At 47.4% G+C, this 26,081-nt stretch overlaps 1 long non-coding RNA gene across 1 annotated transcript; it reads right to left on the bottom strand.

The window, feature by feature from the left end:
• Positions 1-1,515: 1,515 nt before the first annotated feature.
• Positions 1,516-10,459, bottom strand: LOC117796910. The gene is made up of 3 exons (XR_004621605.1): positions 10,281-10,459; positions 10,015-10,150; positions 1,516-2,281 (listed from the first exon to the last, which is right to left on the bottom strand). It is a non-coding gene; the product is annotated as an uncharacterized LOC117796910 (long non-coding RNA).
• Positions 10,460-26,081: the final 15,622 nt, after the last annotated feature.

Genomic DNA, 26,081 nt, shown 5'->3' with positions numbered 1-26,081 from the left:
CAAAATGTTTAACAGCCAGCTCTCCAAAAAGAAGATACTCTGGTGTGTGGCATTTGCCAATTTCCATGGTGTAAATATTCCCACCTGGTTATTTTCAATCCATCAATGTGACGTCACTGAATTCAGAGTTGGGAAGAGAAGCACAGAAATAGCTCTCTTGAGCCAGTGAGAGCTGACCCCAGCACGACACTGGATAGATCCTATTATTATGTTCATGTTACAGATGAAGTAACTGAGGCTTAAAGGGGAGAGGAAATTTGCTCAGGGGGAGGCCACTAGTAAGTAGTCAAACTGGCCACTTCACCCATTCTTACTCAACTCCCACTAATAGGGATTTGAATGGGGCAGGTAAAGGATCTGGGATCATTCTTACAACAGTCCACTCTGATGAGCAGTCAACTTCAGCCGATCCCTAACTCCCACCTTGTGGGGCTGGAGCATTTTGGAGGTGAGTCTTATGCCCACAGAGTCCTTGTCCTCTTCCTTCCATGGATATGTTTATTCTTTGTTTATATTCAGTGCAGCTAAATATAAAGGATTGGCTTTAGCACCGTTCACTTCATACCCAAAGCACATGAGAGGGCACCTCACTCCTCTTTCTCCTCCAGCTTCCTGGTGGAAGAGAGGGGCATAACTGCCTAATATATATCAGAAATGTCACAAGTGCAGGAAATCACCTTTGAAAATTGGGAGACATAAATCATGGTTCTATTTGTGTTGAGATGGAATGATAGATGGGTTTTCACTAGGAAAGAACATGAAAACCTACATCTACCTTCTACCCTCTTCCCTTCCCCCCGAACATTTCAATTAAGCCAGTCAGGAGAGGTCCCCGGGAGGAAGGCATAGCAGCTCTGATTTTACCACCCATCTCCTGGAGACTAGCGTGTGATTAGAATCGGCTGGCTTTTCAAGCCTAGAAAGGCCAAGTTCGTGGGATCGCTGAAAACACGTTCTCATGAGCTGCGTGAACATCCCAAACGGGGAGCCCTACAGAGAATCCAAACGTTGTGAGTCTACTGATGGGGGACAGAAATTCCTCCAACTGCACAGCTGTCTCGTCTTGGATCTCTGACTCTGTTTCCAAGGAATAGATTATGGCCAGATGGGCTCCTGTCACCTGGCTACATCAACAGCATGCAACAGATTTATTTCTTTGCAGCTGTGCTCTGTGACATTTTGCTTTGCCTGACTATTTCCTATGTAGCCCACAGGCGGGTGTCAGTTCTCAGTGGCCTGATCCCCTTGTAAGAACACCACCAAGCACACCGGGGCATGACCGCCTGGGCAGCTGCCAGATGGGGAAATCTTCAATGGAAATATTCACACGCTGAAACAGTGCCAAGCAGCAGGCAGTCTTGCAAAACCAACATGGCTTTGGAGACACAATGCCACTGATGAGTAAGAGGCCCGGTGGTATTTGTGGAAACCCAGCTGTTGCAGATGGTGGCATTAACTTGCCTGGCTATGGCGACAGTTGTCAGGGTTTGGGATTGCTGAACCTCAATATAGGATTTTTTTTTAATCCCTGCTATTCTCTGCTGATAAACCAAGATTGTGGCTCCCAGCACAGTTATGTATTTCCGAAGAAAGACTTTTCCAGTTCTGCTGGGAAGAATGTATGAAATCACATGGCCATGTGTTCACTTCCAAACTGGAAATTCAACTTTCGTTGGGCACTGACCTAGCAGGAGAAAGGCCATATGAAAGTTTCAAGGAAGAGGATATGGTTTCCCTGAGTGGCTGTGGGTGGTCGTGAACCCACTGAACGATGCCAGATTGCAAGATTCAGGAGGGAGGTTGAGTGAACACAGAAACCTTGGGCTGCCCTTGTGGTCCCTTTGAACAGAGGCTTTTGGAGCACAGAAGACAGGCTGAGCTTTGATGCTCGGAAATGCTGTCAGTACCCGCTTTTCTACCCAAATGTACAGAAGGCTATACTCCCTCCAGTTCCCTTCCTTTTTGTACCTCTTTCACCAGAAAAATAACTGAGCTTCTCTCTCAACTCTCTTCCAGCCAGCCATACGGCTTTACGAAGAATTTGCTGGATGCCCATCAGTATGCCTGGCAATGTGCCAGGAGTCCCGAGGGATAGAACCGTAGGATGTGTTTTCGAGAAGCCCTCAAACGATGAGCTGCGCATGCGCTGTAAGGACCTATAATAAAGGACAGGGAGAGAGGCGAGCACACTGAAGTGGGATCTGGTTTTCTTGCTGAAAGAGGGCGCAGCCTCTGGCCAGCATCTTTTCTTCTTTCTCCTGTTTTCCTCAGCTGTTCATCTCTGTGGGAGAGGAACAAGAATTAGTGGGTGACACTGGACAGGACCTGGAGAACTCCAGGAAGCTGAACCGTCTGAGATGTAGTGGTTGGACTGGCTGAGGCTGTCCGTCTTCCTGGTAGAATATGCCAGATGAGCTCGAGGTTTCCACTGGCTTCCCTGTTCCTCCTGGGGCTGTCCCCACCTCCCAGCTCCTAGGCCCTTTTCCCCAGGTGTCCAGTGTCCACGTACTGATCCCTGACTCTCCAACATCACCAATTAGGTACTGTGTCCTGAGTCCACGATGCCTTCCGTGCTATGTGAGTACCCCGGTTTTCTAGGGAGGCAGCGTTATGCCCCCTTTTGTAGGGGAAGAAAATACGCCGCCTGAATTTCAGGAGCTGGTAGAGTCTCTCAATGCAGATTTGAGGTTGTCCTCAGAGCCTGTGCTCTATTCTCCTTGGAGCGTATACAATGGGGGTTTTTGAAACACAGGGGATGACTGATGCCAGGATACCCACAGGGCACATCCGGGACTTTCCCTGGTAACTTGCAGGGAGTCTAAGCTCCCTTTGTTGCAGTTTCTGTAGCTCTCAGATTCCCAGGTGACAAGCAGGGTTGGACGGAATGACCCCGCTCTGGCTTCCATTGGAATCTGTAAGACTCGGGATAGAGGCATGTATCTCCTCTGTCCCGGGAACGTTAACTCTTAGGCTGGAGCCCTGGCCATTGCACTGCTGGGGAGTAACCCAGGCTGGACAAGGAGCCCTATAAATGAGATTTTCTCAGAAGTCACGGTATTTCTGCCCTTTGTCCCCAGGAGCACACGCAACCTTGGAGGTCTAGGAGTCTCTCGAGCTTTGCTTTGGAAAAGAGAACATCCCTTGCCCACGTAAGCGATTCCAACTTTTGGAAAGGTACAAAAAAACAAACAAATAAATTAGGAGTGTATCCTGGGGGAAACTATATTGAAGAGGTGAGTTTATTACAAAGCGTTATAGAAGTCACGACGTTTAAGGAGTCTGTGTAGATAAGTTCTGGGGTGCAGTGGAAATGCAAGCCCGGGGAAGAGGAAGTGATTTTATCTGATCATATGGAACAGAGGTAAAAGCAGCAGCACTTTTACTTCCAAGATAGATGACAGGGATGATGAGAAGGAAGCCGAGGGCATATTACAGCAGGCTTGATGAATGTCATCCCGAAATCTAACTCAATATTTGAATGCTATAAATTGTGTTAAGAAATATAAGGCCAAATAAACCTTTGGGACTATTTGTGACCGATTCAAGGCAACTGAGCTTTACTGTGGCTGATGAAATGGATGGTGGTAGAATAATGGTATTAGCAATTTGAGAAAATCCTAATAAATCAGGGATGAAACCTGATTTAAGTTACACAGAAAGTCTTGCCAGAGCATGTGGGCTCGGCTTGGCCGACATCTGTGGTTAAGACAGGAGCTGAGGTGAAGGACAGAATCACTGTGGTTTCAGACCCACTTCCACGTCCTGTCAGGTGCCGTGAGGAGGGCATCCCTCTGAGTATGCTCAGCAGGTAGGCAAGCCTGGGTTTTCTGCTGTGTCCACCTGGCCTGTGCACCCCTCTGCTCAGTCTCGATTCCCCCCCTTCGTCCTCAGTTACCACGACAGGTGCAAGGACTCCCCCTCACCCCCCCCGCCCCCTACCACCCAACTAAGAATAGATGAGGACATTCACGTACCTTCAGTCTTTTCTACAAAAGGTTCATGGAATTAAGTTGCATTCAGAAGTTTAAGTCCAAGGCATATGTTTAAGTCCCAGGAAGTATACACATACTTCTTGGGATATTCACCGAAGATACGTACAAAAATGGCAATTTCTGAAGTTGCCGAATCTTGAAACAGCTCCCTTGTCATCCACAGAACAGCTAAGTAAGTCGAGGTATATTCATATAATGAAATGCTATATGGCAATGAAAATAAATAAATTCTAGCTATATGGGGAAAGAATGGATGAGACCCATGAAACAATTTTAACCAAAGTAACTCACAATTAAAAAATTCTACAAAATTGCCTTTCTGTGAAATCAGGTACGACAACTCTGTTGCATTAGAAACACAAGAGTGCTGAGGTTTAGGGGGCCGGGAGGAGTAGTGTGGGGAGGGGGGCACAAAGAACCTTCTGGAAACAGGGTTCTGTCATGGAACCTGGGTGCCGGTTACACAAGTGTGCCCATTTTGTGATAGTTCTTCAAACTGTATATTTATGAATTGTGCATTTTTCGGTTTATACCTTACATTTTTAAAAAAGATTTATTTACTTATTTGAGAGAAAAAGAGAGTGGGCGGGAGGGGGTGCAGCAAAGGGAGAAGGAGAGAGAGAATCTCCAGCAGACTCCCTGCTGAGCACAGAGCCCCATGTGGGGCTCGATCTCACGACCTTGAGACCATGACCTGAGTCGAAATCAAGAGCCGGATGCTCCGCCCACTGAGCCACCCAAGCACCCCCTCTGTCCCTTATATTTACATTAAAAAGATAGAAAATCATGGCAAGGGCATCATGCCTACTGTGATAGGTGGATCCCAGCCAGGTCTTGGCTGCAATGGTTTATGAGGGGACCAGTCAATATCTACTCGGCTTTCAGGCCCCAGTTCAGATGCCACTTTACCTCTAAGCTTTCCTTGTAAAGTCAGAATTCTCTAAATGTATCTCTCTTCTGGGCTCCTGTCAGTCTTTGCTTGTATACTCCTTATTTTAGTGTCTGCTGTAATTTGTTTGGACTAGGTAGCTTTTTGCAAATGTTTTTTCCCCAACTGAACTTAACTCCCTGATACAGAAATCACGATCTATTTATCTGTATATCCCTCACAGCACATTTGTGGGCCCAAGTCACCCCGGGTAGCACACGTATGTTAAAGCCGTAAGTTGTCCTAATTAAGGTAGGTGACATTTTATTAATATGGCCTGTGACTTTAAAAGGAAAGATCATTAAGCACAGAAAGAGGACGTGCTTTTGCATTGTTACCTCCGCCTTAGAAAATCCTTTATTCCCACAAAGATATTTTGAGCATCTGCTAAGTGCCAGGCTCTTGGTTTATGAAAAAGATAATATTGTTCCTCCAGGAGTCCCCACTTAGGAAACTGAAAAATAATATAAGAAGATACCAGCAAGCCTCAAGTTTTCTCAGAATAAAATCACAAAAACAGAGGGACTGCAGGAACAAAAAATGAAGGAGAAAACTTTTTTTTTTAAGAAGAAAGAGTAGAGCTAAGCAGAGAAAAGCACATTAGCTTAATACACCAGCCCCGGAGAGTCAGGGTCTCAGCAGGGGCCCGGTGTGGGGGGCTGAAGAGGTTGGGTGTGGCAGTTTGGGTGCAGGGCTGAGGGGGGGCCTCCCTGTGTCTCTCAGACACCCCCTTCCCACCCTCAGGACATTAGTGCCTGCGTTCTCCCTCCTGCCTCAAGGCTCCAGCCTCACCCCTCCACAACCCGCCTTGTTGACCCAGCGCTTCTGCCTGTCTTGCTCGCTCAGCGGGGCGTGCGTGGCGTCGGCCTGCCTGGGCCCCAGCATTTTCTCTCTTGCTCTAAGCTGGCTGCCTCCACGCTTGCTGGGCTGTCTCCCCCCCTATTTCCCTGCTAAGAACAAGGCTCCCACAATCTGTCCCCTAGTTCAAGAAGCAAATACAGGGGCGCCTGGGTGGCACAGCGGTTAAGCGTCTGCCTTCGGCTCAGGGCGTGACTCCGGTGTTATGGGATCGAGCCCCACATCAGGCTCCTCCGCTATGAGCCTGCTTCTTCCTCTCCCACTCCCCCTGCTTGTGTCCCCTCTCTCGCTGGCTGTCTCTATCTCTGTCAAATAAATAAATAAAATCTTTAAAAAAAAAAAAAAAGCAAATACAAAAGCGGGGCTGGGCTAAGAGCATTTTGCCCGGAGGTGAATAGCAGGTGATTCCTGCATCTGACGGTCTCAGGACTGATCTCACAAGTAGGTGAAGAAGGGCACGACCTCTGTGCTTTGATGAGAGCAGAGCTGCAGACCCTCAGTCCTACTGACATGGGGGGGGGCTGTCCTGTGCATTATGGGTCATCAGCAGCATCCCTGGCTTCTTCCCATTAGATGCCAGCAACACCCCCTCCAAATGTGACAACGACAGTGTCTCAAGTTAGTGCCAAATGTCCTGAGGGTGGGAAGTGGGGGTTCTCACCAACATGAGAACCAACGATATAGAGGGACCACAAACACGGGCATTTTTACCCAATGCATCAATCCATCTGCCCAGCCACAATTTGACCAGTAAGTATTGATTATTAATAGCAACTGAATACTTACCAGTGCTAATAACTTAATATTAATTATTAAGGCACTATTAAGGCTTAGTAACATATTATTACCTCTCGGGGAAGGGTAGGATGGTGAAGAAGTTCAACGGTGAAGAATGCAGCCACACCCCTCTCGGGACCCTGGCAGTGCTGCCCTGGTCAATCTTGGGAACCCACTGACAGCAACTAGCTCAGACAAGATTATTTGAGGCTGGGAGCTCAAGGCCTCATTTTGTATGTCACACTTTCATGGATGGGAAGAGGGCCTGGTATAACACAGCAGTTGGGGAAGAAGAGTTAGAAAGACCTGTATTCTGGATTAAGAAGATGTGGTCCACATATACAATGGAATATTACTCAGCTATCAAAAAGAACGATTTCTCAACATTTGCTGCAACATGGACGGCACTGGAGGAGATAATGCTAAGTGAAATAAGTCAAGCAGAGAAAGGCAATTATCATATGGTTTCACTCATTTATGGAACATAAGAAGTAGGAAGATCGGTAGGAGAAGAAAGGGATAAAGAAAGGGGGGTAATCAGAAGGGGGAATGAAGCATGAGAGACTATGGACTCTGGGAAACAAACTGAAGGCTTCGGGGGGGGAGGGGGAATGGGATAGGCTGGTGATGGGTAGTAAGGAGGGCACATATTGCATGGTGCACTGGGTGTTACATACAACTAATGAATCATGGAACTTTACATCAAAAACCAGGGGTGTATTGTATGGTGACTAACATAATATAATAAAAAAATTATTATTAAAAAAATAAGTTGTTTCAAAGATACTGTTTAAAAATAAATAAATAAATAAAGACCTATATTCGAATCTCAGCTCCATCTCTTATCCCATGTGTGCATTCGGATGAGCTCCATCATTCCTGTGAGTAATGCACTTTCCTGGCATCCCTGCAGGGAATTACAAGGTCTAAGAAGAAGTTCAGGCTACCAAGCCTAGGAGCCAAGGAGTGGTGAGCTGGAGGGTTGGGGAGATGTCCAGAAGGTGCCCAGGAGTGGGGTTTGAAAAAATAAGTAACTCTATGTATGAACCTAACTGCAAAGGCTCACATAGATGGACAGCCAGAGGCCTGCTGGGAGCTCTAAGCCCCTCACTTCCCATGAAGTGAGGAAGCATCACTCTGAATCAGAGTGCTCAGTCGCACAGCTAGAACCAGAACGTGGGATGTTTTTCATGGGAGCTGTGCTTTCCTGAAAGGGGCAGACACACAAGGCTTGGTATTTCATTTGCTTCGGCTAGAAATTCACAGTGAAGTGTGATCACAAATAATGCAACAAGCTCATTACAGAAATAATCAGTCTAGGAGGAGAATATATTTTCTCTTTAGAAGAGTGTTAAAATACCCAAATGTTGGGAAAACAGACCCAGGAAGAAGGTAAAAGAAAGAAATCCTACGTAAGCAAAGATGAGAAGCTTTCACCCTGTTTCTTCACCCCCGAGAGCCTTGCAATGCCACTATTTATAAAATGTGAAGACCATGTATACAACATATATGCATGTGGGGGATAATCATTTAGAATACCTTTTGTGTATCTCCTAGAGTGATTGTTGCCCTGGGCTTCTCCAACCACTGAAACAACTGATTTAAGAGCTTCAGGGGAAGGGTGGAAACCACTGTAACAATAAAGTTATTTCTCGTCTCTGAGTAGCAAATAGGATTTTTGAGTCACTAGGAAGATAATAGACTTCAAAGCCAGGCTTTGGTGAGGAGAAATGAATTTTGAAGTCTTTGAGCTCCTATTAATATAACAGGAGCTAGGACAGGAGGACTGGCTCAGAAGCTTCTAAGAACCTTGAGAAAAGAAGGCTCTGGATATAATGTATGGGAAGTATTGGTTTCATGGATGGTCAGGGAGAAATCTGGGGTCTTGGGGCTTGGAGGACTGGGGGGAGAAGAAGGTAGGGATGTAAATGCAAATGTGTGGTTAGGGTTTCCCCCTTTTGGGAGATTCTTGAGTGAATCCAATACTGAGATTGACGGTCTGCTTCTCGCAGCAGAACCTCTGTGTTTTGCAACTTTGGGGGCACCCATTCCATTGCATTCTTTGGGAATTGCCCCTCCTGGACTTGTGCAGTGTTGTGACCCCATCCCCAGGCACAGCCTGGTGAACACTTTCAGGTCTCTAGGAGAAATATGGCAANGGGGAGAAGAAGGTAGGGATGTAAATGCAAATGTGTGGTTAGGGTTTCCCCCTTTTGGGAGATTCTTGAGTGAATCCAATACTGAGATTGACGGTCTGCTTCTCGCAGCAGAACCTCTGTGTTTTGCAACTTTGGGGGCACCCATTCCATTGCATTCTTTGGGAATTGCCCCTCCTGGACTTGTGCAGTGTTGTGACCCCAGGCATGGCCTGGTGAACACTTTCAGGTCTCTAGGAGAAATATGGCAGAAGGAAGCGAGGGAAGTAGCTAGGGAGATAAGCCTGAGGAAGCTCTCTCAACTCCTCCAAACCTTGGTGTGCTGGGCAAAGGGTCTGAAACTTGCTGCTTGCTGGTGAGAAGCCACAGGGGTGCTAAGAGGAGGGCTATACCAGCAACAACCGCAGCGGGTAGGGGGGACAGAAATAGGCAACTGCCAAAGGCATGAAAATCATTGACACAGGCCTGCCACGTGCCTCAGGGGACACTATTTTCTGCCTTAGGGCAGATGGGACCATCCTTAGCAGATGACGATGTGAGCACAGCTACAGGTCCCAAGTCTGCAGAGAGGGATGTCCCTGGCTTGCTGCCTCTCACTACCTATTATTAAGCATACCCTCACCCTTCACCTTCACTCAGNAGATTTTTATTTAGTCGATAGAGATAGAGACAGCCAGGGAGAGAGGGAACACAAGTAGGGGGAGAGGGAGAGGAAGAAGCAGGCTCATAGCGCACGAGCCTGAGGTGGGGCTCGATCCTGTAACGCCGGGATCACGCCCTGAGCTGAAGGCAGATGCTTAACCGCTGTGCCACCCAGGCGCCCCTCTCACTACCTATTATTAAGCATACCCTCACCCTTCACCTTCACTCAGAAGCCATCTTGAAAAAGGGCAAAGAAGGGAGAAACAGCTATGTGAAGCGTTTAAATACAAGTTAAGGGAATATTTGTCCCAAAGAGTCATTTTCACTGGGAGACACTGTTAATTGTCCAGCTAAATTCTGCCTCTTGCCCCGCCCTATTTCCCTACCATCCAGTAGGACCTGGAGGGAAGCTGGTAATGAGGGAGATTAAATCCGTTTCAGCGATTAAGGAAGCTCTTTTGTGTTTGATTTTTTCCAGCATAGTGAAGTAGGCATACATTCCAAGTCTTGTCCTACCACCTTGGTTCATAACTCCCAGCCCTCTAGACGAATAGCTCTCAAAATATTCTATCGCACTGTGTCTGGTGTTCCCAGAAACCCCCCGCTGTCCCAGAGAGGGAGAGATTAATTGCCGAGTGTGCAGTGTCCGTGACAGACTTACAGTGTGGGGCCCTCGGGGCTGGACGCAGTCTGAGACCATAGCCTCGACGACACGCTTTTATTTTCAGAGAAGAAACTGCAGGCCTAGAAGCTTCCACCTCTCGTCTCCCGGAACAGTCTCCAGGACCTCTGAGTTGCTGCAAAAAAAAGTTGCGCGCTGGACTGGAGGCCCCCGAAGGTGTCAGGACGCCACCCCCGTGCGCTCAGCCTCCCACCATCCCAGCGGATGCGCCAAACATGGAGGAAGCTGTGACGCACCAGACTCACCCCTGCACCAGCTGAACGCACCGAATGACTTCAGTTCCGGGCACAGGGAACAGAAAAACCATCAAGGTGAATCCTGCCCAAATTCCTGATCCACAAAGTCATGAAATGTTCAAAGCGGACCGGTTTTGGGGTGGTCTGTTACACAGCGGGGTGTCGGGGAAGATGAAGTGAAGGCTAACTCTGCGGCTCTCTGGGACGGAAGAGGTGGAGTTTAAGTGTGGCCTTGAGCATGGGGAGCCGCGGGCAGGTGGAGCGGGTGGGGGAGCTGGGGGTCGTCCCTGGCGCAGAGAAGATAAGGAAGCCTGCGGGTGGCGTACATAGACAATAGGCCGAGCTTGTCCGGGGTGACTGCAGTGAGGCTGGTGTGGGTGGAAACAGCTTCAGGAAGAAATTGTTTTTAAAAGATTTTGTTTCGTTGCGGGAGCGCGCGCGCATGTGCACAAGCGGGGGGAGGGGCCGAGGCAGAGGGCGAAGCAGACTCCCCGCTGAGCAGGGATCCAGATGCCGAGCTCTGTCTGGGGACCCTGGGATCACGACCCGAGCCCAAGGCAGATACTTAACCACCTGAGCCACCCAGATGCCCCCAGGGAGAGATTTTTGAAAAAATCACTGATGGCAGTCAGGGCCATGCCTAAAATTGGAGGTGCTTTTGTCACTGAGAAGGAGGTTTTCACATGAAGGCCTGGGCTCTGCTTATTGACTCCGTGTGAGATGCTGTTTATTGCAATGCTTCATGGTGATAAGTTCACTGGCCCCGCCTGAACCCCAATGTGAGCGAGGATTGTTCAGTGAGAGTATGAAAGGTATAGCTTGCCTTCAATCCATCTCAGCTTTGGGTGGTTTCCTGGTCTTAGATGAAATCTGAAACCTGCATCCCAAGGCTTCCAGAAGGAGACTCTGATTGACCCTCTGGCTGGTGTCTGCAGTGTGCCCACGCAGCTATGCGGGCAAATCTGAAATTCCTCAGCTTTCAGAATCCCCCTGTTAAGGCATAGCCATTCTGCTCATTCACTTGTTCAGCAAATATTTCTTGGGAGCCTTTTCTATGCCAGGAACTGTTCTGGGCACTTTCCAACACTGAGTAAGGCAGATGAGTCTCTGGTCCTGGGAAGCTCACGTTCACCTGGGGAAAATTGATGGCAAACGGGTAAACAAGCGAGATCATTACAAGAGCTATAAAAAAAGAAACCAGGGCATGTAACCAACAGTGACCAAAGGTAAGGGACAATATTTGATAAGGGGTCATGGAAGGCCTGCCTGGGGAGACAATGTTTGGGTTGAGGTCCAAATTGCAAGAAAGGAAGGGAAGGGTTTCCAGAAAGAGTAAGAAGCATGTGCAAAGACCCAGAGGCTGAACCCATGGATACCTGCAGAACGGAAAGGTCACGGTGAGAGCAAGGCCAAAGGCAGGCACATAGATCAGGAAGTCGGGCTCCCGGGTTGACCGCATAAAGCCTTGTGGGGCCCAGTGAGGAGCCGGATCTCATTTTACATTTCATGGGGATCAAGAGGAGAGAGTATGAGCTGCTTTTTTTCTTAAGCGGGTCTTTGGCTGATGGGATGAGTTGTCAATATCCGTGAGGACGTTACTGAGGATGAGATCAAGTGTACGAGCCAGAAAGGTAAATGGTGTAGGCTCAGGGGCGGCTTGGTTTCTGTGGCAACTACTCCATTCTGCCTCATGCAAGCAGCCATAACTCACACGTGAACGAAAGGAGTGATGCTGGATTCCGCTAGAACTTTTTTCTAGCAAAACAGGAGGTGGCCTGGATTTGACCCAAGGGGCCCCAGTTTGCAGACCTCCAGATTAGGTGATGGGAAAGGCAGCTGAGTGCACCCAGCGGGGAGGTGGTGCGTGTTCCGTGGGAGCACAGAGAAGTCTAAGACCCAAGGCCACGGGCTCTGAAAGTGCGAGGGGCAGAGGGATGCCAGCCACAAAGCTTTTAAGTGTCCTAATTTTGCAGTGAGAGCCTGTGTGTGCCCTGTCTATGTCCAGGTGATGGACTGGGGTGGTTGATTTCATGGAACCCTGAAACTTAATAATTTTGGAGTCTTTTTTAAAGGAAATGAATATAAAATTACAAACACAAAATTAGGGACAGGGCCCTGGAAGAAAGAAAGGGAAAAAACCCGTGCAAGCGACAGGCCCTGAAGCTTATGCTTTATTCGCTTCAGGGCGAATCCACCTCGCTCGTGTTTATGTTTTTATCCCCCTGAGCTCTTAGCAACAATCGAAGCCTCATTATTTTAAGTCAGATTGTTTCCAAAAAAGCCTCCTTTAGTGACATCTGGTGCATGACGAATACTTTGAAACCCTCAGAATCCTAAAGATGAAAGAGCCACCTGCTCTGGGCATACTGTGGGGTCCTGCGGTGTCCGATTTGTCACCACGGGGTGCAGGGGCGCCCTCCCAGCCCCGTCCCAGGCCTTAATGACACACACAGCAGCAACTGGATATACTGTCCTGCTGACTTGTGAGGCCGACGTCCCACTTGCATCCCTCCTCCTGTATCTGCAAGACTGACCCTGGAACAAGAGAGAGTGTGTGCTGGTGCTTTAGGAGATGAAATGAAAGACACTTTAGGGACCAGATTTCTTCCATTTTATCCTGAAGGATTTCACATGTCAGACTCAGTGCCTTCTCTTGATTCCATAAATCTTTATTGGGAAAATACTTTGATAAACGCCTGTGGTAGGAACGAAGTCTCCAATACATCTAAGTGTGAGTGCAATGGCTCTGTAGGGGTGGGTTTGCTTGGTGGCTTAAGAGAGGGAGGAAAGAGAGAGAGGGAAGTGGGAGAGGGGTGTTGGAGCCAGTGGATAGTAGAAGGACATGTCTCTGCAAGTGCTCTCCCTTTGAATCCCACTCTGTCCTTTCCTTGTCACTTGAATCCACAGAAGGAAGGGTGGGAGGGAGGGAGGACACGATGTGCTCCATGTGCCTGGATTTCTTTGGAGACAGTAGATGTAGCTGAAATCTGTAGCAGGAATGTGGAGGAGGGTGTTGGAGGCGCATGAGGGGTAAACAAAGCAGGTAAGGAAAATGGAAGCCACGGAAACTTCCAGAAAGTGGGGGGACGGTTTAGATGGTCACACAAGTCCTGGGATGAAAGTTGGTTCCAAATTTAACCACGTCAGTGAAATACAGAGGGGCTCTGGCTCTGGCTCTGATGGCCACAGGTGCAGAGTGTGTCCCCAGGAGTCCCTGGGGGAGCGGCAGCAGTCAGTGGGCACAGAATGTTGTCGAGCACACAGGAGTAATCTTTGGAGACCCTTAGAGATACTGGGGGATTTGTCAAGGGGTTGAGTGTCTTGTGAATAGGTACATTTTTGTAAATCCATGAGATGTGGGTGTAAATGTACTGTGACCCCACTGGAGACCTCACGAGAGTGAGCTCAGGGACATTTCGGTCACTGTGGGTTACCTTTTCGTTTCCTCCATGTGACTGTGAAGTCACTGAGGTCAGGAACCTTGGCCTCATCCATTTTTATAATTCTCCCCGTCCCGCAAGCGCTCTTGTTCCTTCCTTCCCAGGGCCGAGCATAACCCCCGGGCTATGTGGTATGCACTCTGTGATTATACGTGTAATGAGCACATGAATAAAGAGCGCGCTGATAAAACACTGTCACGTGGAAGTCTGTACACTGACCCACGCCATCCTTCATACCTGGGCAACTCCAGCTTCCTCCCTGGGCTTTTGGTCCCTATCTATCTGCCACAAGAGAATTAATGGTACTATCTTAGCATCGTTCAGGCTGACATTTAGAATTATAGAACGGCGGAACTGGAAGGGACCTTACACTTGGAGTCCAAAGCTTTCGATGAAATCTGAGCTCCTTAAAAGAAAACCCGAGGCAAGTTTCAGTAAACTCCCATTTATCTGAAATCCAAAAAACCAGGAAATGTGAATGAGTGGATCTTTTACATAGGTGATGCTGTGTTTTTATCTGTAAGGATATCTCCTGCATGCAAAGGTGTTTATGGGATGTTAAATCCTTTCGCTTACATTATCCCACTGAATTTACACACTCTCTTTTTAGCTAATGAGCTCCCCCGTTTTATAAAGATTAAATTGCTTGCCCCGAATCACTCGGCTAGCAGGTGGAACCAGGGTTCAAGGCAGTCTGCAGATTCTAGGTTTAGAGTGCTACCCACCATGCGGTGGGAAGCTTACAGTCCATGAACAACCAAAAGGCAAACTGATCCCAAGTATCTCCCCAATAAGAAACGCAGCTCCCAGCTTCTCTCAATCTCCTGTTTCTTCTACAGCCCCAGCACTATATGGTAAAACCCCGAGACATAGGTTCCCACTGCTGTTCCACTAATTCTCCTGCCTTGTGACAGGGTCTGAATTCTGTGTCAACCCTGGGTCAGGAGGATGTTTTTGTTCAGTTTTGTACAGTTTTGTTGCTGTGAGAAATTACCACGAACTTAGTGTCTAGGAAGTCTTACAGTTCTGGAAGCCAAAAGTCTGAAAATGAGTCTTAAAATCCAGGTGTCAGCAGGAATTATTCCGTTTGGAAACTCCAAGGGGAAGCCATCCCTTTCTCCTTCTAGCTTCCGGAGGCCGGTAGCCTTCCTAAGCTCCTGGCCCCATCACTCCAGTCTCTGCTTCCAGCCCCACATCACCTTCTCCTGACACCGGTGCGTTCTGCACCCTTTCATAGTGGCCCCTGTGATGACAGCTAATCCAGGATCATCTCCCCAACGCAAGGCTCTTACTTCAATCACACCTGTCAAGGCCCTTTTGCCATATTCACAGGTTCTGGGGAATTACAGCATGGCCAAGGTTGGGGGATAAGGAGAACTGCATTGTCCTAACATATCAGGCTCTGTATTTTCAAAAGGAAGATTTCAAAATGTTACTTCCTAAGGGATTTATCTGGGAAGAGAACGGGAGGGCTATGGTGCACAAGGCCTGTGCTCCCAATAAGGGGAAGAAGAGATCTAGCATCTGGAGCATGGACTGTCCTCACTGATCCATCCCTTAGTCTCAGTTCAGAGCACAGGTGGCAGTAGCCAGACGGTATCCACCAACAGAGACATTCCTTAGTCCTGGCCGTTGAGCCTCTGCCACCTGTAAGTGGAAGGAATGCCACATGCCAGTATTTACGTGTGTATGATCAGTCATTGGTATCAGTCACTGGGGGAGGGCTGCGGGGGCAGGATTTGGGTCTCAGCTTGGACTGTCTCTGTCCTAGGGTTCGAATCTGTCTGAGCACATCCGGGGGCCTGTGCGGCGGACCCACCAGGGGCCTCTCTACCTGCAGAACCGAGGAGCCTATTGGACAAGGCTCACCCCACTGTTGGCCAGAAATTGTGGAAGCCACATTCCCAGAGCATCAGAAGTTGAATGGCTTTGGGGGACTTGGATCACCCCCTGCACCACGCCCACAGGCTCGCGGCCAAGGAAGTTAAAGTGGGGACAGGCTGAAAGAACTGTTTCTCTAAAATCCCTGGGGACATCAGGAACGCAGGCAAGCCTTCACGGACTTGGCAGCCGGGGAGCTGGGGGTTCGGGCAGCAGCAGGACGTGGCTCGGGTGCTTTTTGTAATGGCCTTAGCTGGCAGTTAGCAGGGGAGGAACAACCGTGAGACCCATTTTAGGATTCCCCCCAGGAATAGTGAAGGGATGAAGAGCTTTGAAGGTGAGCTGAGGCCCCGAGAAATTTGAGTTGCAATGAAGGCAGAGAACACCTGCGGCAAAATGATATTTTAAAATATTAATGGTGATCTTAATATCCCTGTTATTTTCTGCTACCCCACAACCCCTTGACCATTCTGTTTCAAGTCCAGACTTTGAGGTATTCCTTGCCGTGGAGAGTTGGTGTTATTACAAAAACGGGGGAGGGGGGAAGCTTTGACTTTCAAAAGCCTAGCCTTGAGGGGACTTAAGGCATAAACAATAGATTTGGACTAATTAATACCTGGTATGTTAGGGGAAGGCATCTTACCTCCAGAGTAGCTGAGGATTCCCTAATTTACTGGGGAGGGCTGGAGAAAGGTAGAGGGGCAGCCAAGAACGGGTGTACGTTGTGGACTGGTGGGGGGGGCGTTGGGGTGTGTTGTGCTCTACCTGTCACCAGCCTGGGCATGAGAGAACTTCCAGTTCATCGGGAAAATCTGAGAACAAAGAGACTTTGCATCTCCCTGCCCTAAGTAGCACCCTAGGGGAAAAGGCCTGGCCCCAGAGAAGGGGCCACCTGCGTGGTATGCTGAGGTGCATGGGGTCCTACACAGCCTCCCAGGTGCTGGTGTCCCCGAACTCCTCTGGCCCCTCAGTGGAGCTGAGCCATAGTGGAGACAGCTGCACCCAGAGGCCTTTCTGTGGGAATAAGGGACAGCTCAGTGATTGCGCTGATGGGAACTGGAATGTCTCAGCAGATGTCAACCCAGAGATGAGGCTACTTGCCCAATGATCCTGTTGACCCCCATCCCCAGCTCACACAGGGCCTCAGGGAAAGGGAAAACCCCCCGATAGACTGTGATTCACTTTATGCTCTTCTAGCATAATGGGGACTTGATATAAATCAGATGATGTGATAGAAAAATAAAGAAAGTCACATTCTGTGTACATCTGAATTAGGGGACTGAACTCCACATTCTCTACTTACTGTGGAGCCCGTGGCTCATAGCAAGGTGTCGTCTTGACAAGGCAGAAGTTTCAATCCTTCACGAAGGGAAATGTATTTTTCATGGGAGTTGTGCATTCACCTGATTACCAGCATCTCAGCGCTGCTCTCGCATGTGAAGTTACCCTCACTGACAGTCGGAAAAGATCACATAAAATTTCATTTTCATTTACCTATTAAATTGTTCATGACATGGGGTGTAGGGGGGCAGGGAAAGTGGACAGAGAAAATTCCATACAAATTCTATATTGTGATTTTTGTGAATTTGATGCTTTAGAACTGCCTTGGGATAGACGAGGAGGGTCAGAGGTCGTCTGTGCTATGTTTGACATCTTAGAAAATGGGTCGAAGCAACATTGGCTCTTTAGAGAAAGCTTAGATGGGTTTTTGAATGTCTTGTGTAAAGTTTAGCGCACAACCCAAATAAAAGAGAATCGTATACTAAGCCACCGCATTCCCATCCCCCAGCTTTAATTATTACCATTCTGCCAATCCAAAGATATACTTTTATTTATTTATTTTTTTAAGATTTTATTTATTTGTCAGAGAGAGAGTGAGAAAGAGAGCGCACAAGCAGGGGGAGCAGCAGGCAGAGGGAGAAGCAGGCTCCCTGCTTGGCAGGGAGTCCGATGTGGGACCCAATCCCAGGACCCCGGGATCATGACCTGAGCTGAAGGAAGACGCAAGCCACCCAGGCGCCCTGAAAATACACTTTTAAAACAGGAAACACTTCATTCTAAAAGTGAGGCGATGCTGGGCTGAGGGATACATGAGACATCTCCGCTCACACATCAGTGATCCGCTCACTTCTCTGAAGTGAGGCAAATTGTGCACTAATCAATATTCAATAATCAATAGCTATAATATTCCATAGCCCAGCCATCTGGGGCAGAGAGAGGTGGCCCACTAGCCTTAAGTTGATGTCACTCCTCTGAGAATTCCCAGGGTAAAGCTGGTCATGGACATAGCAGCCCAGGGTGGGCACTGGGCTGAGGCAGTGAGACCCCTGGGATGCAGCATTTAAGGGAACCTTAATGTCAAGGTCATATGTGCGCACAGTCAGCCGGTCAGCCCCTCACTCACCTCCCAAACCCTTTCTCTGGGGCTGCTGTTTGTTTGCTCTGCTTTCTGACTCATGTTAACACCAGGAACTACAGACTTGCTTCCAAACAGCCTTCCTCATGGGATGACGCTCTTCTGAGCACAGAGGTGGGGTGGTGGCTTAACTCTCGGACTTCGTCAGTGCTTGTTAATTCACTGAATTCCACGGGTCACCTGTGAGCCAGAAACAGGGCTGGATGCTGGGAGGTAGGTGAATGGCGGGTGCTGTAGTCTGGAAGGGGCTTTCTGAATGGTTCATTTGTCTACTTAGATTTGAAGGCGTGGGTTTCGAACCAGGCTTCCATTCATCCCAGGGACCACCTGTGCCTGAATGGCCAAGGTCATCTTTCCTCTGATTCTGGAGGATGCTGGATGAGGCGGTAGTAGTTTCATAATTCTCAAACTGTTTTTCACACAGGTGTTCTCACTTGATTCTCAAAGCAATTCTGTGAGGTGGGTCCTTCATGAGAGTGTCTCTTTAGAACGGAAGATGTAGTACTTAGCGGTAGTACTTAAGTCACTTGCAAGAGATTCAGCAGCAATAAGTTTCCTGCTGTGATTTGAACCCTTGTGCCTTAAGCTGAATTCTTTGATAACACACCCACACACCCAGGTAAGGGATTTTTAAGTGGATGAGCAGTTCTTTGCTGTAAGAAATAAATACGTTTCTATTTCTATGTCGGTCAGGATGGGTAAGGTGGTGCTGTAGTAACAACCACAATGAAAAGGGCCTTGTAGGTGACAGAGGAAGGTTGAAGGCTTGGGATCTTGGGAGGGAAGTGCTATAAACAGCTCCCTGGGCAGTGGGGGGGGGGACCTTAGGGGAGCTCACAGACACCCCAACCTCTCAGCCTAACCGTCTCCTCTTGCCTAGTTGGTGTCGGTCTGAAAAGGCAGCCGCCCATCCATGTACTTTCGAAAGCCTATGTGCCCCCAAATCATCTCTGCTTCCTTTCCTGACGATGGAGAGCTTGTGTAACTATCAAACTCAGAGGGAGTAGCCACAGAGGGGAATGACATTCTCCCACCTTGCACCTCTGGTCTCCCCACAGAGCTGATTTCAGCCATCAAACGGGGTCCGGGCAGAAGGAGGGTAGAGTGGGGAGCTCTTTCCAGGAGACGAAGGATTCTGGGCTTTCAGGTCTGAAAGGGAATCCAGTTCCATCCTAGTGTCACTAATGACCACTGAATAGCTAGTTGCATTCAGGGTCTTTCATGGGCTGAGTGTGCGAGAAGGTCCTTATGTTCGTGACAGGCCTCAAGCTGAGGTGTTGGAGGTCTCTGGGTGAGACTGCTGCGAAGCCACCAGAAGAGCTAGTGGGCTCAGAGGATGACCACTCCATAGCTCTAATGCATCCCATTCTGACCACGCTGTCTGAGGTGCCCTAGGGAGTAAAAACACATAGAAATCCTGTAATTTTTAAACCAATATCACAGATATGTGCATCGTGTCAATTAAAAATTTTTTTAAAAAATATTTATATACTTTAGAGAGAGAGAGAGAGCATGCGTGCATGAGAGAGTGAGCTTGGGGAGGGGCGTGGAGCCCAACATGGGGCTCAGTCCCAGAACCCTGAGATCATGACCTGAGCCGAAATCAAGAGTGACAATACTCTGTGTGACATAATGCTAGACGTACATCATGACACATCTGCCCAAACCCACAGAATGAACTGTTGTGTACACTGCGGACTGTGGGTGATGATGATGCATCCATGTAGGTTCACCCCGGGTTAAGAACACACAATTCTGATAGGTGATGCTCATAGTGGGGGAGGCTGAGTGTATGAGCGGGCAGGGGCATGTGGGGAATCTCTGTATCTCCCTCTCGGTTTTGTTGTCAACCTGCAACTACTCTTTAAAAATGTCTTAAAAAAATAAAACTCAAAAAAAAAATCCTATTCATCTCAAATGTGCAGATATGGACACAGGATGCCTTTGCTTTTAAATTATCTGGATAATTGCCTCCCTTCCCCTATAAATTGCAGTAAATAAATCAGTTATATAGGTGTGTGTGTATCACCATAAAACATATATATTCAATAACATGTTTCGATACTTTAGAAATCATACTTACAATCAAGTTAGATTCTTTTTAAAAATAACGCACTGTAGGCTACGTGGATATGAACATCTCTCATGCTTTCTTTTATATCCCATCCATTTTCTAACCAATATCTGAGATGAGGATCTGAGATGAGGTTAGGGACAGAGGTAGGGACTAGATTCTAGCAGGCCTTAAGGGCTTTAGTAAGAGGCTTGGGTTTGATTCAGATGCAAGTGATGGCCACTGGAAGGTTCACATGTCTGTAACATCCCACCATGGAGGCAAACTGTAGGGAGCAAAGAGTGGAAGCAGGGAGCCCAGTGGAGATGCTATTGCGATAGTCCAGGCAGAAGACAGAGGCGGCCTGATTGACTGTGGAAGAGAAGGAAAGAGGGGAGATGGGCAGGGTGGGATGTGTCTGGGAGGGGGAGTCATCAGGGCTGGTTGACGGACTTGAGGTGGGGGTTCGGGGGGCATGGGGAATCAGCAGTGACTCTCAGTTCTAACCCAAGCCACCAGCCAATGGGCAAGATGGACGAGGCAGGGGGGTAGGGCGCGGGAGGAATGAGGAGAACTGGGGAAGCAGTTGGGTCTAGCTTGGCAATGCTACCCTGGAGATGCCTGGTAGACATCCAAGTGGAGGTTCTGGAGATGTGACTGCATATGTGAGTATCGAGCTCAAGGCTATGTGGAGACCAGAGAGAGGAAACTGGATTGTTTCACTTTGGAACATGTGCTTTGTTGGTTCAGCTCAGGATTTGTGTATCCAAACACCAGCCCAGCCAAGCAGTGACGAATCCAGGGTCTCTACACTTAGGTAACTATGGTGGTCATCGGCACTGGTCACCAACGTTTCCCAGCACTTCACTTTGGTCACGTCCCTCCTGCTGGAAAATGTCTGGGGCTTAATTCCCTTTGCCCGGAAAACTAGTGACATTCCAGATTATGACGGATCTACCAGTTTGGGTCCTGGAGTCAGGATGACCCAGAGCTGGGATGGACGTATAAGACGAGAGAGAGAAATAAACCTTTGTATTTAAGCCCCTAGGGTCTTTTTCTTCCCATAGCGTAGCCTAGTCCAACTGGACTGGGAGAGAATACACTGTACTTCTTAAAGAAAGCATTTTAAACTAACTAGGTTGGTTTCCAGTCTGACAAGATGATACCATATTAAATTTCTTTTCATATGTTTTTATCTCTGTTGCAACCAAGAGATCATGTGACAGCACACTAATGCTAACACGAAGCTTTTGATCATGGGTGCAAATGATCATATTTCTATCTACATTTGAACACATCCCGTCAATATGCAGAGCAACCATTTTGCTTGTTTTAAACCGCATGCCTCAGTTTCCCAGCATAGGAAGGGTGGGAGATGAAAAATATGGGAGAAGGTGAGCCATTTTGAATCTGGGTCCCTCCTCTGTAACCAGAGAAGAAGTCAACCAACTCTACACCAACTTTGGCTTAGAAGCAAAAGAGCGGATTTTACTGCGCAGAATAATCTCATACTATGAAAGGAAGTCTGAGGTCTTTCTGGCTGATGACACCAACAACCATCATTGTTAATCTGCTTATGGAACCTTCTAAGAAGCACATCATGAACTGGGAAGGAAAGGAGTCTGGAGACTCAGACAGACCTTGGATCACAGGGCAGCTCCTGAGCCGACTGCTGGGTGATCTTGGGCAGGGAGCATAGTCCTTCTGTCTCTGATCTGATGGCTCTAAAGGTGGGATCATAACTTGTCCCGATGGTTAAATGAGAGAATGCAGGTAAAGTGCTCAGCACACAGGGTGCTCAGCACACAGTGTGTTTAATAAGTGGTGGTTGCTGTTTTCGTTGTGACTGCTATTTGGCAGGTTTGTGAAACGGAAGCAACTCTTAAGGTAGAAAAATCGCTTTGACAGAAGAAAGGAATAGAGCCTCGGTCACATGTAAACCTACTTGGCTGTGGAGTGATTGAGATATCCAACACCCACATCGGGCTGGGTAACAGCAATATAATTTTCTGCGATGAAATTGCTTGTTTCAGCCAGACGGTGGGGGGAAAAAAATAGAAAGAAGTTGTGTTTGCTCCTCTGTGGCGTCCGGCACAACACACACTTTGTTGCAGCCCTAAAGGGAAAGAGGGGGTGCGTTCGGTCAGACAGGAAAGCCGGCAGAATTCAGGAACAGGCGGGATTCAGCGAGAGGTCTGGCCTCTTGCTTCCCAACTCTAGGAAGGTCCCCTTGGGGACCTTCCGCTGTAAGTAGGTATTGGCCCCCCACTTAGCTAACACGGGGCTGTTGTGAGCAGTCAGAGCAACGGCACAGAGTGAGCACTCCCCAAGTACTCACACATACTAACGCATTTCACCGTGAGACCAGGCGGTAGGTTATGGCGACCACGCAGACAGAGATCACTGAGGCACAGAGGCGCTAAAGCCCCACTTCTAGTAAGCTGTGTGTGTGTGGCGGGGGAGGCAAGGCTCTGAGACAGGGAAGTTTCCAGAGTCTGTGCTCTTAACCGTTAGGTTGTCTGGCCTCTCATGGTAGTGCCTGCTGGGCCAAACATCTTGTACACAGAAGCTCTTTCAGAATGATCACATCTCTTCTCTATCATGCAAAAGCACTTCCTGTCCCCCCAAATTCTCCACATCAACCAGGATGCAGTCGAAGGCCGTTTCCTTTAAGAAGTGTTCTTATATCCTCTGATTTCCTCGTTCTCCTTTTCTCTTGAGCACCTGAGGTACTCACTGAGCTCCTGAGGAGATCCATTGGTCAGATCTATTCCCTACTGCAAGGAAGCTCGAGTTCTTAAGAGTTAAAACCATTCTAAATATTGAACACAGAACACAAATTTGGTATTTTAAATCACCCCACCTCATTATGTGCGGAGAAAAGACAGTCTTAGGCCCAACAACAGAGGTTGCTTTTCCAGTTTGACGTGGCACCTGACAGAAAGTTCTGGAACCTCTGGAATGAGGAGATGCTCATGCCGTTTCAAAAGCCCTCAGCCTGTTCATGAAGGCGGTGATGAGTTATTTTTAAAATTTTTAGAGTTCCGAAGGAGCCATGGCTAATTGGTGGCTCTCTGACGCATGAGTTTCTTTGGCTCTTGATCAGAATTATAGCCACTTCATGTCCACATCAGAGGCTTGGATTGGCACATGGTGACTGGATTTGTGAAACATAAATGACCAGTGGCCTTGATGGAGGTATTGGAGCCAGAATTAGCGAGTGACCATGCTTGAGCGGCGTGCTTCCAGGACGGGTCAAACGTGTGCCGCATCCCAAATGAAGGGTGGGGCAGTGACTGTGGCCCTGAGTTGGTTTGCTTATTAGCCTCCTCGCCTGGCCGGGGTTTCACTGATTTTACCACCTCCATAGCGTCTTAGTCTGCTCCAGCTGCTGTAAGAGAATATCATCACCTGAGAATATCGTAGAATTTTATTTCTCATGGTTCTGGAGGCTAAGAAGTTCAAGATCAATGTGCCAGCAGATTCAGCTCTTTTCCTGGCTTGCCCAGTGGCTTCTTGCTACATTCTCACAGGGGTGGGGGGGGGTGGGGAGAGAAAGAGAGAGAGAGAGAGAAAGGGATAAAGTGCTAGTCTCTCCCTCTTCTCAAGACACTAACCCTGTCATGGGATCTCTACCCTCTTGTTCTCATCTAAACCCAGTCACCCCCCAAAGGTCCCACCTCCTAATGCCATCAGATTGGGAGTTAGGGTTTCAACATATATATTTGGGGGGGTACATAAACACTCAGTCCATAACACTTGGTATTTATGCATCCTTATTGAAAATTGGGACTATTAATTGCATGATGCTGATTTTTCTCTTTTCTCCCATTTCCTGCTCCCGGAGTTTCATTCCCCTCCCTTCTCTGTCCTACTCCTGCCCTGAGAGGCCAACCCCAGTAGACTGCTTGCTTTCTGGATTCGAGTTGATTTGGCCAACGAAAAGTACCAGCAGAAGAGCAGAGAGTGGAAGGAGAAAAACAACGTATTTATTCCTTCTCACTCTGTCACCGTCTCTGTGTTGTTCTGGAAATGGCTGCTCCCCTTTTTGACCAAAACTTCTGTTGGGCAGTGTCATGTTCCATGGTTTCAGGCCTCAGTGGGGCTCCTGCATCAGTGTCCCGTCCTCCCCTTCAGGCCCAGGAGTGTTCATGGTTTCGTGGCTGCTGGGTTCTGGGCACCTCACTGTCTCTTGTCTGTTACCTTAAACCAGGATTTTCAACCTCACCACTGTTGATATTTGGGACCAGATAACTCCTTCTTGTGGGGGGACTCCTAGCCTCTACCCACAAGATACCAGTAGCAGCTACCTTAGTTGTGGGAACCAAAAATATCTCCAGATATTGTCATGTGTCCCCTGGTATGCAGTCATCTCTAACTTGGACACCACTACATTAAGCCTATTTCTGTAAACAGCCCTTTCATTTACAAACAACTTTAAATATTCCCGTGTGTTGTCTATTTCAGGATGCTGATGAAAACAGGGATAAATAATAAGATAAATGGAATTGATTTATCATTTATTACAGCAGATTGGAGGAAGAATCTTTTAAAACATGGGATCCAAGGAAGAAAACAGTGTAAAAATGGCTTTGATTGGTGGCAAGCCTAGAACGATTTATCATCTCAACGCAGCATAGCCATTGGCAGTTGAACATGGCTTCCATATTGAAGCAGTTGTTTCAAACTGGGGCCTCAGTGTGGGGAAGGGGCACATGGTCTAAACTCCTGGGTACACAGTGACCATAGTCAGTGTTCTGGGCTTAGGCTGCTCAAGTTGAAATCCCAGCTCCACGGCGTACTAGTCCTATTAACTTGGGTATGTTCATCTCTCTAGGATGGGGCCTGGACAGGGTTATTGCGTCCAGAAGTTCTTCTCTCACCTGGAAACTGGGTCTAATACCATCTCAGATGATTGTGAAGGTTAATTGACATAATTACTATATGTGAAATTCTTAGCACAGTCCTGACACACTTTGAAAGAATAGTAATAGGTTTATTTCTGAATCACACACACACACACACCATACCACGCTGGGCACACACTTACTAATCATAATGGATATGCTAAACCTGACTTTCATTTGAAAAAATTAAAAATGATAATTCATGAGATATAAATTCATACTCACTGTATAGATTTAAATAATATTAGTATTCCCTCCTTTAAATATACCTTGCATATCCTACTCCATTCCTCAGATATAACCATTATTAATCTTAGCTTAAACTTTATCACACTGCCATTTGTAGGTTGAAAATCATCAACTATTGCAATGCCACGTTGTTCATTCTAATAGTGGCAAGTGTGTTCTTCTAATTTTGTTCTGTGCATTTATACACCATTATATATACATATGCTATGTGGCATTTATAAACGGGTGCAATAATGTCTTTCTTAACCAACAATGCGCTTGGAAGTCTTCCCATGTCCATCTCATTCTTTTTACAGTCAGCACAATATTCCACTTAATGAGTGACTCAAAATGTACATAGACTCTCCTCTGTTGATATGAATTTTCCAATTGTATTGCTGTATACAAACTATGGTGTAATTAATACCTGTTACAAAAATATTTGCACAGATAGGTGAGTATTTCTGCAAAATGGAATCCTAAAGTAGAATTGTGGGGTCAAGGGGTATAAATACATTTAAAAACATAACAGATTTGCCAGCCTTTACCCACCCCCTGACAGTATGCAGGACTGCCAGTTTTCTCAATCCTCATCGCTGCTATATATTGTCAGGCTTTTAAATTTCTGCAAATGTGATGGGGATAGAAAAAGACAGCTCATTATAGTTTTAATTTGCATTTCTCTAAATACTAGTAATGCTGAATATCTTTTCATGTGTTTATTGGATTTTTGCTTTTCTTCTGTAAATTGCGTGTTCATATCACAAGCCCGTGGGATATTTGTCTTTTTCAAATTGTAGGAGCTCTTTATAGATGCTGGATATACACCTTTTGTTTGTTATACATGTTGCAAATATCCCTGTTTGTCACTTGTCTTTTTAACTT

This window comes from Ailuropoda melanoleuca, chromosome 17, assembly GCF_002007445.2.
Source record: "Ailuropoda melanoleuca isolate Jingjing chromosome 17, ASM200744v2, whole genome shotgun sequence".
Taxonomy (NCBI): Eukaryota; Metazoa; Chordata; class Mammalia; order Carnivora; family Ursidae; genus Ailuropoda; species Ailuropoda melanoleuca.
The sequence above is the reverse complement of the archived record's forward strand: the minus strand, read 5'-3'. Positions and strand labels throughout refer to the sequence as shown.